The following is an 18,279-nucleotide window of genomic DNA, read 5'->3' as shown; positions in this document are numbered from 1 at the left end:
AACCACCACCAAAGTCATTACCTTCTAATAATCAGATGACGGATTGTGAAATTGTTAGAACAAATCTAAATGACACTAAACTCCTGAAGAGAAAGGTGTTTTAATGCTTTTCAGGTTTAAAACAAAGAAACATTTTAGGAGTTTCTGTGGGACAAAATTCCAGAAAATTGCTGATCTCATCTCCTGTCATAGTTTATGGTAAAAGAAAAGGATGAGAAAGTTTGTTTTAACTATCATGAAATACTTTTTTAAATTTAAAACCGAAAGTGCCTCGGTTTAAATACATAAGCCAAGGGTTCTTTTTTTTTCTTAGTTGAAAACAGCATATTTCTAAGCATACGTTACTATCACTTCCTCTCTAAATTAGTTCTTCCTTCCCCAATGCATTTTAATACCATACTGATGTATTCTAACAATAAACTGTTGTTTTGGCCTCTGATTCTTAAGGGGGAATATACAAATTTGTCTTTTTACTAATAAGTACATAACTTCTAATAGATTACACACAACCTCATACTCATGTCAGTCTGAATAATCAAGATCATTTGACTTTTCAAATGTAACACTTCACTGTCATAAATGAAAGCCCAGGGACCCAGAATTCAGTAGAACTATACAACAGTGGACATCATATTGCTGACTGAAGCGACTATAATGTAATGATCCCACTGAGCATTTCATCTTTGCTCTACCAACAACAGAGTAGACAAGCAGAAGGCATGTGTGACTAGTAACGTGAGGCTGCTAACTGCAGTCCAGACTTACAGCTCCAGGAAACTAAAGGAACTTCACATCTGCCAGATAGGAAAATAACTGTGTTAAAGATTTCAGAAGGGAGTTGAGTGTAAATAGTTTAATCACTAGGATAAGTTTCCAAATAACTACATGGCTTTAATGAGGAGATCTGAAATAAGTAATACCAACGAAAGAACAGATTACTTGTAAAATTAGAAACCAAGTCCTCACATGATTAAGGGTTGAGGAAGTCACTCTCTAATATTCTTTAACAAAAGGAAGATCTTATGAAATGTTGGCAGTGGCAAGTGGTAAGCTGAATGGCCCACTAACTGGTTAGATTATCTGAGGTAGTTATGCTTCTGGATTTGTATTCATATTGGTCCAAATGGCTTAGTTACCCTGGACTCTAGGTAAAGTCAGCCAGTCTATCTAGGGGATCAGGAACTGGAGGCATGAACAGCTCCTGCCCCTAGCCCCTGCTTTCTCCACGACCTGCCAAAATCTATGCTCAATATATTTCAAATCAAATGAGTCCAGGACATGTACAGATCCCTAATGAAAAGCATGAGTTTTGGAGTTAGACAAACTGCCCTTGGAATCCCAGCTCAGCCACTTACTAGTTGTGTGATCTCTGTCAAGATATTTAATTTCTCTGGACCTCATTTTCCTCATCTGAATATCTGAATAGAGGACAAAAATATCTACTTCACAGAGCCATTATAAGGAGTAATTATTTTAGTTCAGTGTCTAGAATGTAGCAGCCAGAAAAATACATAACAGAATCATTAATGTTAAGTTTTCTGAACGGTCTTTACACGTCTGCTATGTCACACACACAAAGTAGAGTAGAAGGTAGAATTAATACCTAATCCTCAAAAAGCACCTGCCGTTTCCACCAAAGAAGGACTTTGCTGATAATGACATATGGGATATTGTGTAATACTACTATTAATACCACATAACTTCATTTTAGAAAAAGGCTTTGTAAGTGGCTATGTCCTCATAATTCATCAGTTGCGAGTTGGATGACATTTGTAGAATTTTTGGATGGCAGTAAAACAGCCTTAAAATAGAGTTCACAGCACTATTTTTTCAGTTTCATCAAAATTAAAACTTCTCCTCTTCAAAAGATATCATTAAGAAATGAAAAAAGCAACATATGTTTGGAAAAGGACTTATATTTTAAACTATATAAAGGAAAAACTGGACAGCTACATGCAAAAGAATGAACTTAGATCATTTTCTAATACCATATACACATATTAACTCAAAATGAATTAAAACTTAAATATAAGACCGAAACTGTAAAACTCCTAGAAGCAAACATAGGCAGAACAGTCTTTGACATAAACTGTAGCAATATTTTTTGATCTGTCTCCTAAGGCAAAGGAAACAAAAGCAAAAATAAATAAATGAGACCTAATTAAATTTAAAAGCTTTTGTACAGCAAGAAACCCATTAACAAAATGAAGACAACCTACTGAATGGGAGAAATTATTTGCAAATGATAGGACACTTAATATCCAAAATATATCAACAGCTCATAAAACTCAACATCAAAGAAACAACCTGATTGAAAAATGGGCAGAAGACCTGAATAGACATTTTTCCAAAGAAGACATACCGATGGCCAACAGGCACATGAAAAGATGCTCAACATCACTAATCATCAGAGAAGTGCAAATCAAAACCACAATGAGGTATCACCTCACTCCTCATCAAAAAGACCACAAAGGGGTCCGGCCTTTGCCCTCAGCTTCTGGGAAGTAACTTCTAAGCCCCTGGAATGCCAAGTGCGATAGGAGTGTCTTTGCTTACCCAGGGGCCTTGGATTATGTCAGTGGCCTAACAAAGTGAGTTGAAGCTGAGCACACCAGAAAGAGCAACAATGTGATGTAGGGTCAGGACTTCAGGTCACACAGTATCAGCTTGACCAGAAGGGCTGGAGACCGGGGACTGAGGTTAGCCACACAGGCAATCAGTCATGCCCACGTAATGGAACGTCAATAAGAACTCTGAGCCACAAGGCTCAGGTGGGCTTCCGTAGGGGCAATATTCCATGTGTCACACACAGGTCCCAGGAAAAAACACATACAGGACTCTATGGAGAGAGGACAGTGAGGGCTCTGCACTTAATACTTTCTGCCCTATGCTCTTCTTCTCTTGGCTGATTTGAATCCAAATCTTTCCCCATAATAAACCATAACTGTGAGCACAACAGCTTTCAAAGTGTTTTTTGAGTCCTGCTAGCAAATTACTGAAACTGAGGGTGGTTTTTGGAACCTCCTCTTCCCTGGAACATGCAATTGGTGTCAGAAGTGAGGGCAGTCTTGTGGAGAACTGTGTTCCAGCTAACTCTGAAGTTTCCAAAACTCCCAAGGAGTTAGCTCTAAACTTTAGCAACATCATATCTCAATGAAGGTGATTTTAAAAAAAAGATGGTCCTTTTTCCTCAACTACTTTGTATGTACATGTATGTACATATTTGCGTATGTGTATACACACACATACCCCCGATGGAACACTGTGCATTTAATGCTGGGAAACAAAGAACCTCTTAAAAAGATAATTTTGGAAGCACCTTAATATTTTGTATTTCAGATTTTAAAGGTACAGGCAGATCTTTATAAACTTAGAAAATATATGGAACAATGAGTACCAACTAATTAACGGGAGCAAGCTAGGCAAAATGGGAAGAAATAAGATAACCAAGGTTTCCATTAATTATTCTCTATAAATATTTAAGTGGTATGATTAAGTGTCATTTTTGTCTTTTAATGTTTTTCAGAATTTTTCAAATTAATGGAAGAATAAATGTATTCTGGGCAAATTTAGAAATATATATCCATATACTAGAAATATATATATATATATTAGAAGTTTATAAATATAAGAATTTGACACTTAGAACTTTATGGTCACAGGAAATATAAAACAATTTATTACATTTATACACAGACTTTTGTGGCAGAGAAAATAATAGAGTGATTAAATCTTTTAAGCATAAAACATTTTATATTAGTATAAAATTCTGTAAAGGAAATAAAATATAAAATGAAAAAAAAAGATGCCAAGGAGAAATAGGAGTGATATAAAGTATCCAACAGTAAAAAGAGAAGCTGATTCTGGAATTATAAAAAAATATGATGATGGACATCAAATCCCTATGATATTTTATATTCAATTAGATTCACTTAAAAGGATGATATAATTTTTATTTTTAAATTTCAGTATTTACAGTATGCCAGAAGTTATATCTCTTCAGTTATTTAAACTTTTGTTGAATAATTTTATACATAAACTTCAAAGTTTGTGGAGGGTGTACAAGACTTTAAAAATATTTCAGGTGTACATGAGTGAAAGGTTTAAAGTCCATTCCCATTAGCTATAAGCTACCTTTAGCAATCAGTGGGATAAATGCAAACCTATTCAATCTAAGTCAAGGATACTCTGCCACCTGGTGGCTGCGAAATTTTCATGGTCACAAGCAGGAATAAAAACCTGTCCAACCAAGCATGATGGTGAACTGATTCTTAATGCACAGAATCAGGGAGGTGAATTACTTGATTACAAGATGCGTGGATATAAAGAAGGAAATAAAATGACTGATTCTGAATATTATCATTGCAAATCCAGGAAATTACCATCATTTTTCTTTCACTCAGTAGGAAAATGTCAAAAATCTCTCACCTATGATCAACTAATTTCAGAAATTCTTAAAATATAGTTCATACAGTTTTCTTTTATGAGCTTAAGAAAAAGAAACTTTCATCTGTCATTTTATTGTGGAGAAACAAAAAAATTTTGATCCATTTACGTGCACTGTGGGAAACTATCAAAGATTCCATACTTTCTAGTACTTTATTGAAAAAGCATATATGTAAATTCTTGTTACCTACTTTCAATGGCTGTTCGAAATGCCAGTCGACTAATGATGTTTTCTTTTAATTTGTTGACCTTTCTATCAAAAAATAAGCAAAACAATCAAATATGGTCACAGTAGATCAAGTAGCTATATTTCCAACTTCCTGAAAATCATTCAATAAATTCTCAAAATATTCTTAATAGTCCTACATGTTTAGTCTTTGAACTATAGCCTGCTTCATTTCTATTACTTGCTTGGCCCATGAAGGCACTGAATTTGTGACCCTCTGAGACAGCCAACATTCACAAATGTTTTCTGATTCCGGATCTACTCAAAAGAATAAAAGAACTGAATTATTTATTCTGAAAGATATAAGCAATAGCGCTTTATTTAAAAACAAAGCTAAAGTGCAGCTAAAAATCTGTCACTTCAGTTTAACCACTGTTTTGCCTACCCAGAACTCTGGCAGGTAAGAACACACAGCATGGTGTAATTGCAAAGGTCAATTACCTTAGAGTAAGTTGACTTCCCTTTTAAAATTGGAAGTAGAAAGTAGATGCTGCTAAAATCCCCTCACTCCTTTGGGGTCATCAATCAGATGTATTTAATAATTAATTTGTCTTCTGGGGACATTTGTTAAAAGCCGCTCAGTCACTCACTTCCAGACCTCCTGCTCATCTACATTAGCTTGGTTGGTTGATTTTCACTGAGTGATCCTGGGTGGGTTCCCCCTCGGCTAGTTCTCAGTGCGAAGATACATGTCAGTTTTATCTTTGGAAAGAGAATTGTTCAGAAAACAGGAACCTAGCACGTACCTGACAGAGCATGAGATCAATCTGGTGACCATGATACTTGAGAAACGGATAGCCTGTGTGGCAGAGAGTAACACACACACAAAACAATTTCTGCTCCATGGAAAAGAACATTCTGGGGGATTCTGAAGCTACAGCGTCTGTTGAGGGGCAGCTGAGGATGGCAGGGACTCCGGCACTAAGCCCTATCAATGGCTTGCATTCCTTTGTTAAATATCTAAATCTGTAGAACTAGTTATAGAATAATATTTAACAAATGTTACAGCCTATGTTTCCTTAAACTCCTTACATAAATATAAACATATTCCTCTTTAGTATGAATATTCTGCATTATAGTTTGGGGTACTTTTTTGTCCAAAGAATATTATTTGGTCTTTTGGAACCCTCCAGAACAAAGTGTCATAATGACGTAATTTTTCCTCCCTTTCAAAGAATTCTGATCATTTGTTTGTACATATATCCACTAAGTTTCAGATCAGTAATATAAGCTTACAAAGTCAGAAAGCAGGACAAAGTGTGAAGCAGTCGACCTCTGAACAAAAATTCCTCAAGTTTTTTCACAGTGTTTTATGGTGCTTTATGGGAGAATCACGTAAAACATTGGGGGAGTCTCTTCACCCTCAAATCCTAACATATAAAACGTTGTGTTTATGTTAGAAATACTGCCAAAATGTACTGTAACCTCACACTTAGAAAAGAACTCCTTTTTCCAGTCATAAACAAAACTGAAAGCACCAAGCAAAAGGTCCCTCCCAAAGCAGGTTTGAGTCATTCTTTTACATAAAACCAAGGGACGTGGATTATATATCACAGGACCCAGTCTCAGCTGAGGTTTGGAATTTCCTTTCGGAGTTCTACCTGTTGGAGGGAAGAAAATTAATCCCTCAGTGTTGGAACAGACCGTCAAGCTTGACATCACTTCGGACTAGATATCTCCAGAGTTTTCTCCTCAATGATTCAAAACCCATGCAGGTATTAAGACTGAAAATCATGTTGACAAGTAAATTAGGAAAAAAGAATAAAGTATTAATAAAAAGCAAGCTGAGTGAGATTCTCTGTGCCCTTCTTCAAACCAAATCTATGTACCGTCCAAGAGTTTGTGACATCCTCTTTGACGGATGTGCTGTTGCTTGGATCAGTGCCAGAGCCCTGGTCAGGAACTCAGAAGCAGGCATCTCAAGTTCTAGCATGTTACTAACTAGTTGTTTGACTCTGAGTTCCTCTCCGGGCTTCCATTTTTCCCATATAAAAAGGGAATTTGACTACGTGGTTACTAAGAGCCCTTACCCTTAGCTCTAAAAATCACTGATTTTTTTTTTTCCCACCAACTCAGGAAGCATGTGTACTAAAGTCTCTCTAATTGACAACAGGGCACATGATAAACTCATAACACATGCTCTTTGAACTAAGTAATTAATTTGGGCACTAAGAACAAGAGGTTCTTCTTTGGCAATTATTTGATAAACTATAATTAATGACATCTTCCTTTTTCAAACTAGGAGGAGAGAATACTATATAACAGCAAGCAGCTGAACTAACATATCTCTGGTAATTTGCCGGTAACTCCACCCTGTTAGGTCCTTGTGGCTTGGGAATCAAATTCCCCCACAAACCTAAAGAATCCTTTAAATCCTGCCAACAGGATCCCCGTGCCCAGAATGGAAATTCTTGACCACATGTGGAATGCATTTTACAAACAAAACTGAAGAAGGACAGTCCCTAACTAAGCAAAGTGCTGGGTACCTTCCAAACAAAGAAATAACCCAGGCAGATGATTTTTGTTTCAAAGATGAAATGGAATATTGGAAGACATAATTATTCTTAAACAACTAAATACTGCGTAGAAGATAAAAGCATTGAAAATGTTGTAAACCATGTGAAAAACTAAACATTTACCTCTATTCCTTACTTTTTAATATTTGTTGGGCTCACTTTTGCCATTATTTAACCTTTAGTCCTTGAACAAGTTACTTTTCTATTTCTGGGTCTCTCATCTAGAAAAAAATAACATTATGGGTGGGGGGAATTGGTCTAAATAAATTCTAGCATCACTTCTAGCTCCTATGATTCTATACAGAACTTTTTTCTGGTTATAGAGGTAATAGATTTCATATGACAAATGTGTTTTAACATGGATGAAACTTAAGGGCATTATGCTAACCAAAATAAGCCAATCAGAAAAGAACAAATACAGTATGATTCCTCTCATATGAAGTATCTAAGGCAGCCAGAATCTTAGAAGCAGAAAGTAGAAAAATGTTTACCAAGGGATGGTGGAAGGCGGGAGGAGGAGTCAGTGTTCAGTGGGTCTGGAGTTTCAGCACTGCAAGATGAAAAAGTTCTAGAGATCTGTTGCACAACAATGTGAACATAATGAACACTATTGAACCATACACGTAAAAGTGGTTAATATGGTAAATTTAATATTATGTGTCTTTACCACAATAAAAAAATTTGATTTAGAATAAGAAAAGAGGAAATTTAAAACAGTCCAAAATTCAATCACTCAGACAAAATTTCTATTAACCACTTGACGGTTGACTGTGATTTTTTCAACAGTTAATGAGTACCTACACTGTGGTACGGAACAAAATAATGGACCTGAGAGACAGACCCAGCTCTCATGGGTAAGTAAATTAGCAATTACATTAAAAGGCAATACGTTCTACCATAAGGGGGCATACAGAGGGCAATGGAAGCACTGAGAAGGAGCAACCAATCCCGGTAAGGATGGGGAAGTTTCTGGAGGAAACGGTGGGTAATCTGAGATGTGAAAGCCGAGAAGAAGATATGAAGGCAAAAAGGAGGCAACAGCATCGCAGTCAGAGAGAACAAAGGCAGGCGTCTGGGCAATGCAAAGCCTGGTGCTTGAGATGGGAGAAGAGGACAGACATCCAGAGATGCAGTGCTGAAGACCACCAGGGCGGGAGCACAAAGGGATCTGGACCTCATGTTAATGAGCCTGGAATTTTCCTGAAGGCAACAGGGAGTCAGTGGAGAGTGTTAAGGGTGGAATGAACAAGACTAGATTCGAATTCAGGAAGACCCTTCTGGCTTCAATGTAGAGAATGGATTGAAGGGAAGGTCACATCTGGTAACAGGAGCCCATTTAGGGGGCTGTTGCAGTGAGTTTGGTGAGACAAGCAAAGGAATAGCCAAAGTCATGTTGTATTTATACTTTTGGACTTAAGTTGTTTTTCTTAATAGTCCGTAATTAGTATTTTCCTATTTCATTAAAAAAAAAGTCTTGGTAATCATTTTTAGTGGCTGTATGGTATCCTGTTGCATGGATGTTCCATGATTTATTTAATTACTCTTCTATTTTTGAAAGTTGTTTGTAAGTTTTTGTTATTCTAAAACAAGTAGGATGCAAATTTTGATACATGATCCTATCCACATTTTAGAACTATTTTCATAAATGTTAAGGTTATACTAATCTCTTGCAGCAGATAGCAGAAGAAACATAAAAGATTATAATCCAGATGTGCAAGGCAGTGTTACCAAAGAGGGGTGTGTGTGTGTGTGTGTGTGTGTAAATAAACAGTTTTACTTTATCCTAAAAGACCATTCTGGATTGCAGATTTTCCAAAGAAGGCATAATCTCACACATATATCCCTTACATTGCACATAACAGGGAGGGCTGTAGGTTTGAGCTCCACAGTACATTGCTCCATCCAGGCAAAAGGTCAAGCACTGCAGAAGACCAAAGCTAAAAATAAAGTGTGGCACTGGGAAAACTAAGGAGCTGTTGAAGGGGAAGTGAGTCAGACCAAAATTAGCACATCTGTATCCTCCCATGCCCTGTGGTAACCTCCTCAGCCAGGGAAGGCAGACTGGTTCTTCCATGAAAGTCATTGTAATAATAATACTAATAGTTTTAGTAACAACACAGAGTGGTTTCATTACTGTAATACCTTTGTTCCTAAAGGCCAACTTCTAATGGACTGTCTATGGACCAGGCTGCCCCTTGTCCATAATTCAAGGTCTCCAGGAAGACATAGCACTACAAAGGGGAGGAGGCTAAAAAGCTGAGTCTCCCTGAAAGTTTATCAATGGTTGGTGGGACTTAGTGGATTAGGAGAATGGCCATAACAATACGGAGGGTCCATACAGCTGTGCGCGGGCTTAGGGAGGATTTTGTGCACGATCCCTTCACTGCTGCGATTCTGTACGTTTCTCAGAAGATCCAAATAACTAATGCCAACTGGACTATTTATACGGTTGCATCTCTATGGGATATCATCTGAATATTCTTCCTTCAGGTGCAAGTCAAACTTTTTCAGGAATGAAAAGAAATCTTCCTTTCCAAACTCCAAGGGAAAGAGACATCACACACTGCTACTTTGCAGTTTCCACATAAATCATGGGTTTGGATTTTTAAATTTTTTTCTTCCTGTTAAGAGTCATAGGGAGGATGACAGAGAACAATTCAAAGGAAGTATTCCACGTATTTTTTAGAGGATCTCCTAGGTACCTATAAGACACAATAAGGCTGTAAAGTATAATGGCTATCTTCTTGGGGCTTACATTATAATTGGAGAATTAAAACTCCATGTTACTAGTCATTTATACAAGGTAACAATTACATAAAAGGTATAGGAGAGGGAGGGCTCGTTCCCTGATAAAACATCTAGGAAGAGGAAGGTAGCAGTGAAATTTTTTAATGAAATGACATTTCTTTCTAATTAGAACCTGTATATTTAACTTCATTTAAAATTTGATAAAATTATGCCATTCATAAAATGATGAAAGAATATATACAAATACGTGATTAACACTTAAATCAAGCATCTTTTCTAATTGGTAACTTAATCTATAGGCTCGTTCTCAATCTTCCCTTCACTCAACTGATTCATACCTTTGGCAGAACTAAAAGCCAAAGCAAATTAGGTTAATTCTGTATTTTGTTTACTATGCCCCCGCCTCACCTACATTCACTGGGATTTCTAAAAATCAGGGAAGTGCTTTTCAGAGACTCACAGTAAAAGAAGAAGGCAGAGTGCCTTGATAAGATGCAAACTGGAGAATCAAGACGGAATTATTTATGTGAACGGCAACTATGTACCTTGTGAATCTTGAAATTAATAAAAACAACTTAAAATAATTTAATAAAACTTTAGGAAACTAATCAAAACAATTTAAAAGAAAATAAGAATTCTAACAGAGCTAAGCCGACAGCACCTACTGGCCTCTTTGTCTTCAAGTTGATCAAAAAATGTAATTCAAATGGTAAGTACTTACTAAATGCCAAATACCTGTTGCCCAGTGGGGTCACAAAGACCAGTAACACAAAGGCCCTAGCTTTGAGAACTACTGTCTAGTAGCGAAAATAGACACATTGATACAGGATAAATGACACAACACCATTTACAACCATTAAGTGCATTTCTAAAACTATTAAGATTGGATGGACCTAGAGATTATCGTACTAAGTGAAGTAAGTCAGACAGAGAAAGACAAATATCATATGATATCACTTATGGGTGGAATCTAAACAAATTATACAAATGAACTTATTTACAAAACAGAAATAGACTCACAGACATAGAAACAAACTTATGGTTACCAAAGGGAGGAAGGGGGAAGGGAGGGATAAATTAGGAGTTTGGGATAAACAGATATACAATATCGTATATAAAATAGGTAAACAACAAGGACATACTCTATAGCACGGGGAACTATATTCAATAGCTTATAATAACCTATAATGGAAAAGAATCTGAAAAAGAATATATATATATAACTGAATCACTTTGCTGTACACCTGAAACTAACACAACATTGTAAACAAACTATGCTTCAATTAAGAAAGACTATTAAGGTTGATAAATCCAAGTAATACGAGTGTCATGAGATGAACTGTATCTTCCCAAAGCTCATATGATGATACTGATGCTCTGACCCTCGGTACCTCGGAATGTGTCTGTATTTGGGGACAGCATCTTTAAAGAGATAATTAAGGTAAAATGAGGTTGGCAATGAGGGCCCTAATCCAATATGACTGGTATCCTCCTAAGAAGAAATTAGGACACAGACTGTTACAGAGGAAATCTAAAAAATGACATCACAGGGAAAAGACAGCAACCACAAGCTAAGGGGAGAGGCCACAGAAGAAACCAACCCTGCCGACCCTTTGATCTTTGACTCCAGTCTCCAGAATTATGAGAAAATAAATTTCCATGGTTTAAGCTACCCAGACTGTGGTATTTTGTTACATCAGCCCTAGCAAACACAGCAAGGATCAAGGCAAAGTGCAATTTTCATACATTGTTGGTGAATAAATTGGCATAAACGTTTTGGACACTACTTCCATCTGAAGTGTCTACCCTGGAGAAGGTTCTGCAAATGTGCCCCCCAAAATGTACAGAAAGTCATTCAGAGTAGCATTACCTCTAATGCGAAAAAGCTAAAACTAACCTTTCCTTAGCAGGACATTAGCTAAATAAACTGTGATTCATTCGCACTATAGAATACTACACAGTGGTTAAAATGACCGAACTAATGTATCGGCATATATCAACTTGGATAGATCTCTAAAACAATGTTCAGTGAAAAAATTCAAAAACAGCTGTACAGTGTGATATTTATGAGTAATTTAAAAACAAAGTTGTATATATTGTTTATGGGTGTATACGTATGTGTAAGTAGAAATACCTATATGGGCATAAGAAGCTTATAAGGTAAAATTGTGGTTAAGAGCATGGACTGGGGGGCCCTCTTGCCTACCAGTTATATAATCTTTGATAATCTTAAAAAAAATCCCTCAGTTTCCTCATCTGTAAAATGGGATTAATAATAGTGCCCACATTATTGGATTGTTGGGAAGAATGCATGAGAAAATGTATATAAAATGCTTAGTTCAGTGTCTGGCTCATTGTAAGTGCTCAATAAATACTAGCTTACTAAATAAAATATTAAATTAGAAAAAAAACAATGTGTTCAAGTATACGGGTAATCAGATGTGAGCAAAGGAAAATAAAATTGATTTGTGAGTTTTGGCAAAGCTTGATCTGGAAATGAAAATACTGTGATAGACAGCCTCTAGATGTTGGTACGCGTGCCCTTGTATAATGTCCTCCCGTTGAACGTGGGCTGGACCCAGCCACGTGCTTTAACAAACAGAATATGGCAGCCTCATGGGAAGATCATTTCCAAAATGAGGTTTTAGAAAGACCGAGGTTCCTTCTTGGGTCCTTTCTGTCTCTCACTTGCTTGCTCTAGGGAGGCCAGCTGCTGGGTTGTGAGCTGCCCTGTGGAGTGGCCCACATAACAGGGAATGAATGTGCCTGGTTAAGGGCCAGTGAGTGAACTTGGAAGTGGATCCTCCCCAGGCTGAGCCTTCATTCAGCAGTCCTGGCTGACAGCTGAGCTGCAATCTCGTGAGAGCCCCTGAGCCAGAGACACCCAGCCCAGCTTCCTGACCAACAGAAACTCGGAGATAATAAACGCTTATCATTTTAAACTGACAATTTAGGGAGGAGGTAATCTGTTACGCAGCCATAGACAACTAATATACCCAGTGTGGGCCAGGGAAGCTAATGCTGGTGGAGGTATATAGTGTTAGTAAGAAAGTGAATTGGCATAAATTTCTAGAGAGCAATTTTGGCAATATTTCTAAAGATATTCACAGTGGGGTTTTTTTCCCCTAAAGAAATAAATCATACACAAAAGTTGATGTATATTCATTGAAGTATTAAATATAATAAATAGAATAGTGAATAACCGGTAATAACTTACATGCCCAACACTAATTGGGGAATAGTAACATTGTGATATAATAAGAAATACATATTTTGGTCTTCATCTCTGGCACCTGGTCAGCAATCCTATAAACTTTGTAATTTCCTAAGTGATAAAGGTCCTAGGAGCATCTTTTGTTTTAATACATGGTCTTTGACCCCAGTTCGTGATCCAGAGCTCCTAAATCCCTTGGAGTTTCCTGGGTGATACAAGAATCTTTTGTTCTAATGAGGCAAGTTTTGGTGGTCTCCTAGACAAAGGCTGATCTCCAGAAAGACTAAGCCATAATTAGAAGCTTGGACTGTTCAATCCCACCCCCCATCCTCTGGGGAGGAAAGAGGGGCTGAAGATTGAGTTAATAATCCATTATGCCCACATGATGAAGCCTCCATAAAAATCCCCGAAGTACTTCTGGGTTGAACACGTGGAGGTACTGAGAGGGTGGGATGACCAGAAGGGGCATGGACGCTCCGAACCCCTTCCCCTGTACCTTGTCTTGTGCATTTCTTCCACCTGCCTGATCCTCGGTTGTATCCTTTTATAATAAACCAGTAATCTAATAAGTCAACTGTTCTCCTGAGGTCTGTGAGCCATCCTAGCAAATTCTTGTATCTGAGGAGGGGTTCACTGTGGACCCTCCAACTCATAGCCAGTTGGTATGAGGCACAGATGACAACCTGGATGTGCAACTGGTGTTTGGAATGAGGAAAGGCATTCTTGCAGGTCTGAGCCTGTAACCTGAGGGATGCCATCTTCAGGTAGCAGAACTGAATTAAACTGTAGGACACTCAGTTGGTGGCTCCCACAGAGAGTTGGAGAATTGGTTGATGTGAGAAAAAAACCACACACATTTGGTGACAAGAAGTGAAGTACTGAGCATAGAGTGTTGAGAACAAAGTAGAAAAAAAATAGTTTTCTTTTATGGCATGTCATTTGATAAAATCTTGAGCAGACATTAAAATTCATGTTAAAGCTCTAGTTAATGGTTTGTTGAAATGTTCACAACATAATAAAAACTATGTCCACAAAATAAAAGTGATAAGGGATGATCCTAATTTTTGTTTTATTTGTTTAATTTTTAAAAGATTAGTTCGAAATATAGCGACATGATAATGGTGGTGATCACCAAGTGATGGAATTATTAGGTGATTTACATTTTCTTGGTTATATTTTTCTGTAGGTTCTAATTTTTTCATGTTGAATATGTATTAGTTTCAAAAGGAACTATCCTTAAGCATAAAATAATTAAATGTGAGTCTAATATGATACATTTACCTTACCTGCTTTTTCTGGATCATACTTTTTGAATTCTTTTCTCACGTTTCGGAATCCTTCTCTGAACTTGTCTCTCAGTCATTTCTCTACACCAAGTGAATTTTCTTGCTCTTCCTCTTCACTTACTATTCTTCCAACATGGCCTCTAGATTATGACTGAAAAGGAAAAGTACCAAAGTTAATCTTGATTTAAAATTATATGAAAATCTCAAAAAGATAATTCAATTTGACCCTTTGCATAAAGTAGGATTTTACCTCAGGAAACAAAGATTTAAATAAGTGTACATTTTTAAAAAATCCAAAATGTATTTATATAAGTCAGAATTTCTTAACCCAGGTTCCATGAACAGCTAGGGGTTCACAAACATGTTGGAAGTAGTTCAGGAAATTGTACACAAAATAGCAAGTGTACATGCATCTTCCTAGGAAGAGAGTTCAGAGTTGAAGCAGGTTCTAAATCGGGTCTGCAATAAGAGTGACAAGTGTCCTGGTTCGCCCAGCACTACTGTTTTTAGCATAGAAAGTCCTGAGTCCTAGGAACCCGTCAGTCCTAGACAAACCAGGATGGTGGTTACTCCATCTGCAATCCAAGAAAGCTTGATGAAAAATAATAGGTGAAAAACAATGCAGGCTTAATTAGACACAACTGAATGTATAAGTAAAAGTTAGAAGATTATTTCTTAAGTCAGAATACTGCCATTCCTTCTTTTTAACCTGTGTCCTGAGAATCATTTTGTACACAAACCAGAGCTCCTGGTATCTCTCCCACTTACTTTCTAGACTAACTGCAGTTTGTAAATGACTCCCTTGTTGCCATGAACTCTTACCTTTGGTCCTGTGTATTTGGTGGATGCTGCATTACTAGGTTGAGGTATGACTGTCCTGGTAAGATCACCCCCAGAATCAGTCCCGAAGGGAAAAGACACGTCATCACATAAGAACCCAGATCTGTGGTGGGAGGGGACTCAGGTGCTCTCCACGGGCCCGGGTGTCGGAGGCACTCCCAAATGGTACATATTAAGCTAATTCTGCCCTAATTGAGGATAAGCTAGAAATCAGAAGAAAGGACCCAGCAGAGACCTTTCCATTTCCACAGGATTCCATGTAGAGAAGGAGGGGACCTTGAACTCCTGAGATAAGATCTACCTGACGAGGCATGCTCAAATTATGCTGTGTCTTTTTGCTTCTCTTTCGTAATCCTCGACCTTTGGTAAAGTTTTTTGGACCGTCAGCTTAGCGTCAGCTGCACCTCAGAGAATCCTACGGGGACTTCAGGCCGCCGCTGGGGAGACTAGTCCCTACCGTGGGCGTGCTGGCAGCAGCAAGAATTCACGAGACTCCCTTACAAAAGTGCATCTCGGAAACAGTCTCTGACTCCACCAGGAGATTCTTTTTTCACACTTCATCTTGGAAGTTCTGGTTTTGTTCTGTTAAGAAAGGTGATTTTTATTATATGCACATAGTTTACAGTGTCAAAGAGTCAATAAAGGAAGCTTTCTTCCTCTGTTTAGTTTTCACCTGAAACTTTGGCATTTTGGGATGATCCACTGTGATCCTCGATCCCCAGTATTTTAAGAGCCCCATCTCTTTTGAGAATGCCTTTTCTGTTCTCATCGTACCTGCATTAGTCGAGATGACACATGTGATGGAATGTATACGTTTTATAAAACTGACAAGTACCGATCTTGAGATCGCAAACAGGAGACACGTGAGCCACCAATTTCCCCTCCTTAGCTCTTACCAGACAATTCTACTCATCACATCATTCTTTCTGTTGAGCCCAGACTCAGCCTTGGAAATTTTCTCAAGTCCTACCAGACATTTATTTATCTGAAAGGAGTTAGTGTGAATTACTCCCTCTCCTCTCCAAAAATAAAGTGCATTTCTTGGGGCATCACATACTTGGGCTCCCTTTCTTTTCTTATAGGAGTCTCTGCTTTGACTGAATTCTTTTTGTCTACTATTTTGAGGCTGCACTAGTATGTCTTTATTTAAAAGTAGGAAGATTCCCTCCCCCCTTAGTTTAGTGTACTATTGACAGGTTTTTTTAATAAAAATTCGAGACCCAGCCTCCTACTTTGAGGATCGCTATATGTGATCTCCCCCTAGTGGCCACATTGAATAATGTTATGAAATCCAAACAATTCTTCCAGAGCTCAACTTAATCCAAGGCGAGCTGCACATACTCGACAGCTGCGTCAATTCCTTATTAATTTGACTTCAGTGTTTTCTGAAGCAGCAAATAAGTTGGCATCACAGCCCAGAGAGATACTCAGTGCCGAAATAGGCCAAGAGGGGAAATGTGGCACTCTCTTTAGGTGGCAAAATGGTAGCCACCTAAAATAATTAACGATTATTATAGTGTTACTAGCACCTTAATATGTAATTCAGAAACATATGTAATAGTTGACATAGGATAGACATGGTAAACATGTGATATAAATGGTGACTTTCAGGAACATGAAGGAGGACAAATGGAAAGCATAAAATAAAATGACAGAAATAAATTTTAAACCATGTGTAGTGATTCCTTTGCAACTTCCTTTGATCTATAATTATTTAAAAATAAAATTTTAAAAATATAAGCAGTCACAACAAATGGAAATGGATCCAAACTCTCTAGCTAAAAGAAGCATATCAACTTAGAATTTTTTTAAAAAAGGAAAAAGAAAATATAAGAGTTCATGGAAAACATACCTCAGACATGTAGAATGGCTGAAAGTAAAAGAACAGAAAAAGATAAACTAGGCAAATACGAACCAAAGGAAAGCAGGCGTTGCTCTGTTCATTTAGGGATTTTAGGGCAAAAGCATTAGTACAGATAAAAAGGACTAAAACTTAATGATGAAAGCTAAATTCACCATGAAGGTATAGCAACTCAAATCTTGTCCGCCTTTAGGCACAAAGCTGTAAGTGCCAAGATGGCGGAGTAGAGAGATCACAGCTCACCCTCTCCCACAAATACATCAAGAATTACATCTACAAACCCAATGAGTGGCATAGAACACCTACTGAACTCTGGGAGAGTGTTTCTCCCTTCGAAATATGGGAGGATTCTCACAAAATCTGGTAACAGAAAAAAGAGAAAAGGAAAAATCGGTGCAGGACCAGTCCTGCAGGGAGGGAGCGGCATAGGAAGAAAGGCGCCCTCACGCTGGAATGCCCCCTCCAGCCAGGAGGTCAGCGGAGCTTCGGAGGCTCAGAGGAGAAAGTAGCACCGCTTGGCAGACAGAACCAAGGGAAACGGAGGGTCCCTGCGACCCCAGCCTTAGAGCCAGCTGGCAGGGACGAGCTGGGACTCGCTGCTGGAGATCCATGAGGAGCCCAGGCAGAGGGCAGGGGCCCACTGCACAGAGGCAGCCTCGGGACTGGAGGGCGGTGTGAGCTCTGGCTGGGGGTGTGTGCAGAACAGAACAGTCTGGACCCCCATTAAAAAAAATACACCACTGTTTGTGTGTGTGAGGGGGGCGCAACACAGCCATGCCATACCGCTTCCTCCGCAGTGGCTCCACTGTTGGCGTGTTCTCGCGAGAAGAGAGGTGGGGCTCGGTCATAGCCGTTGCTGCTGCCTGGAGCCGGGGCTGCAAGCTGAATCCATACCCAGAGGCCCTGCACCTTCACAGGCGGGAGTGGGATTTGTTTACAGCCCCAGGCAGAGAGGGCAGATTCGCTCTCTCTGGAAGCTTTGTGGACCCGTGCCTCTGGGAAGAGCCTGCAGTGAGCAGCGTTCTGGCACGCAGCGGGGTGAGTACAAGCACCGGTATTTACAACAGGCAGGTGTACTGTACTGCACGGGGAGGCAGGGCTGGGGTCTGCGCTTCCCTGTGGTTTCAGGTGTGTGACTGCAC

The 18,279-nt window shown here is 38.5% G+C and overlaps 1 long non-coding RNA gene across 1 annotated transcript in view; it reads right to left on the bottom strand.

Moving 5' to 3' along the window:
- LOC116659998 overlaps window positions 1-15,527 on the bottom strand; it is a 35,934-nt gene extending 20,407 nt beyond the window's left edge. The window contains exons 1-2 of the long non-coding RNA XR_004315353.1: window positions 15,259-15,527; window positions 14,437-14,587 (exon numbers count right to left, since the gene is read on the bottom strand). This is a non-coding gene — a long non-coding RNA (uncharacterized LOC116659998). The remainder of the gene's footprint in view (window positions 1-14,436; window positions 14,588-15,258) is intronic.
- Window positions 15,528-18,279: the final 2,752 nt, after the last annotated feature.

Source organism: Camelus ferus, chromosome 26 (genome assembly GCF_009834535.1).
Source record: "Camelus ferus isolate YT-003-E chromosome 26, BCGSAC_Cfer_1.0, whole genome shotgun sequence".
NCBI lineage: Eukaryota > Metazoa > Chordata > Mammalia > Artiodactyla > Camelidae > Camelus > Camelus ferus.
This window is presented reverse-complemented; position numbering and strand designations above follow the sequence as displayed.